Source organism: Salvia miltiorrhiza, chromosome 2, assembly GCF_028751815.1.
Source record: "Salvia miltiorrhiza cultivar Shanhuang (shh) chromosome 2, IMPLAD_Smil_shh, whole genome shotgun sequence".
Taxonomy (NCBI): Eukaryota; Viridiplantae; Streptophyta; class Magnoliopsida; order Lamiales; family Lamiaceae; genus Salvia; species Salvia miltiorrhiza.
The window spans coordinates 62,167,462-62,170,913 of NC_080388.1; positions in this window are offsets into that span (position 1 = coordinate 62,167,462).

Below are 3,452 nucleotides of genomic sequence, written 5' to 3' on the forward strand. Positions count from 1 at the left end.
CCAACTCTACATCAAGGAGATCGTGCGTTTACATGGGGTGCCGAAGACAATCACGTCCGACAGAGATTCTAAGTTTACCTCCAGATTCTGGATAAGCTTGCAGAAGGAATTGGGAACAAGGTTGAATTTCAGCACAGCTTTCCACCCGCAGACCGACGGTCAGTCCGAAAGGACAATTCAAACGCTAGAAGATATGTTAAGGACTGTTGTGCTAGATAGAGGAGAAGATTGGGAGCGTGTGTTGCCACTAATCGAATTTGCTTACAACAACAGCTATCAAGCAACTATCGCCATGGCACCTTATGAGGCGTTATACGGGAAGAAATGTAGATCGCCGCTTTACTGGGATGAAGTCGGCGAAAGAAGAATCTTGGGGCCAGATACAGTAGGCGAGATGATTGAGATCGTCCGTCAGATTCGACAGCGTATTAAAGAGGCCCAAGATAGACAGAAGTCTTATGCCGACAAACGTCGAACCGACTTGCAGTTTGAGTGTGGGGATAAAGTCTTTTTGAAGATTTCTCCTTCTAAAGGGATTACAAGATTTGGCGTAAAGGGTAAGCTTAGACCCCGTTTTATAGGACCCTATGAGATCCTAGAAAGGGTGGGCCCGGTAGCTTACAGGCTGGCGTTGCCGCTAAGCCTTGGGAATGTGCATAATGTGTTTCATGTGTCGCAGTTGAGAAAATATGTTTATGATCCAAAACACGTGATCCAAAGAGACGACGTTATCCTTAGCCCAGATATGAGCTATGAAGAGAGACCCGAATCTATTTTAGATCGGAAGATTCAAGTACTAAGGAATAAATCGATACCCTTAGTAAAAGTCCTTTGGAAGCACCATGATCAAGAAGAGGCGACATGGGAACTCGAGTCTAGCATGAAGGAGAAATATCCAGAATTATTTCCTGAGGTACAAATTTCGGGACGAAATTTATTTTAAGGGGGATAGTATGTCATATCCCAGTTTTAATCACTGATTAAAGACTTAATAATTAGGGTTCGGCATCCATTAATAATAAAACTGATTTGATTTATCTGATATGATTTAATTGTTATATATGTGTTTTGATGTGCTAAATTCTTATTATTATTATTTGAATCCGTTTGAGATTTAAAGGATTATTGAGTAGTCAATAATTATTATTTCGGATTATAACTGACTTAGCAGAGTCATGTTATTTAATTTATATACGATAGAAATAGTATTTCTATTATTTACTTGAAGTCGTAATTAATTTTCGACCTATAAAACGAGTTATAAAATATGTAATTTATAGAGAGTTATAACGAAGCTTCGTTATATGGGAACCCGAAATTAGTATTACAAATACAGAATAAGGATTTTATTCATCACATTCATCTAGCACCTACACATTTCCACATCCATCTTACTCTTAAATAAATTGATGGTGTTGGAAACACTCATCATATGCCAACTATCCCACTAAACACTCATCATTCCACTAAACACTCATTATTCCACACACTCATCATTCCACTAAACACTCTTTACACCTTCTTTTGCCAGCCATCTTCTACACTTTAACATCTCAACATGCAATTAGCTTTTATTTAATCAAAATCAGCAACCAACATTCCTCCCATTCCTCCTAACATTCTGATCCAAGCTATTCTTATGCTTGAATTATAATTCACTGATTCCAGCTTTCCAAATCAGTTTCCAAGATTTCCCAAAACAAGAAAGAGGTAATAAACGTCCATTAATTCTTCCAATTCTTTCATAGTTTTCAGATCCAAAATTTCATTGTTAAGCTTGGCTGAATAAATTCGCAGATCCAATTTTGGTGAATTCAGAAAGAAGATTTTCCTCATTTCCTACTCATATCAAGGTTACCTCCTACTTTACTTTCTCCATACATTCATTTGTTAAATTACAAAACTATGATTCAAATGAAAACAGATAGAACACACGCATCCATTACCACTTCTTTTAGACTATTATTGTTTCAATTACATCAGCTTATTACCATCAGAGAACCACCAACAGAATAATACACACGCACACATTTTACTATATTTCTATCTATTACAAGTACAGATCAGTTTTTGTAAATAGAAATGAATGAAAATGAACAGAATTGAAACCCTAAGTGCTCTATGTGTGTTTTGTGCGTGTGACTGGAATTTGGGGGGGGTGAGAGCAGCCGGCGGCTGCTCGCGGCCGGAGGCGGCGCGGCGGCAGTCGCCGCCTTTTTTCCTTTGTCTGTCTGAAACGAGAGAGAGATGGTTAGGGCTTCTGTAAAAATAAAAAAAAAAGAGAGAGAGATACGGGAAAAAGGGGGAGAGACTTATCTTTTCCGGCGACGCGGCGGAAGCAGCGGCGCAGCGACACGAACGGCGGTTCTGTTCGGCCGGAAAAGAGGAGAAAAGGGAGGAGTTCAGATCTGTTTTTTTTAAAATAGAAAGGAGAGGAAAGGGAGCTCAGATCTGGAGCCTACCTTCACGGCGAGGCAAGGCTCGGCCATCCACCACGATTCCGGCCATGGCGGAGACGGCGGAGAACGGGGGAAGCGGCGCGGCGACGCTCGGCTTTTCACAACGGCCGGAGAAGGCACATGCAGCGGCGGAGAGGCCTCTGCCACCCTGTTCCAAGGCTGGGGACGACCAGGCGGCGCCGTGCTTGGCCACGGCGGAGGCGGCAGTGGCACGCGAAGGAGGCGGAGGCGGCGTGTGGTTGTTTCCGAGAGATAGAGACGGACGAAAAGGGAAGAACCAAAGGGGAAAGAGAGAATAGGGAAGGGAAGAGAAGCGGCCGGCGAAGCGGCGCTCGCTGCTGACGGCGCCGCTGTCGTCCGGCGAGAGAGAGAGCCGAGAGGGAGAGTGGCGTGAGGTGTGTGTGTGTGTTGTGTGCTGATGTGTGTGTTTTGTATATTTATATGTGTGTTATAGAATTAGGGTTTAAATTTTAGGATTTATTATTTAATTTGTGTGGGCCGAAAATTTTATAAAAAAGAAAGAGAGTGGGCCGATTTTTATTTATATGTGGGCCGATTTTATTTTAATTCTGCTGGGCTCTTTTTGTTCTTAATTGATGGGTTTTTATTTTAGTTGTGTGGGCTAATTTTATTTAAATGGTTGGGCTATTGTTTTAAATATAGGCCTACGAATTTTGGCCTTATTTAAAAAAAAAATGTTTGAATTTACACTAAATTATTTAGTGAATTTAAATCTCTTGATTTAAATTTTAATATTTAAAGTTGGGATTATTTATTCTAAATGAAGTCCATTCTATTATTTAAATTATTAATGGACTTTAAAGCAAATATTTTGGGATTAAGCCCCATTTATTATATGATAAAATTATTTTCAAAGCTTACGAGTATGGATTTTTTTTAATGGTTAAAATGTTTTATTTCATCTCAATGGATTTTAAAATGTTTTATTATTTATAAATGAATAATGGAATTTCTTATTTATTTACATAAAAA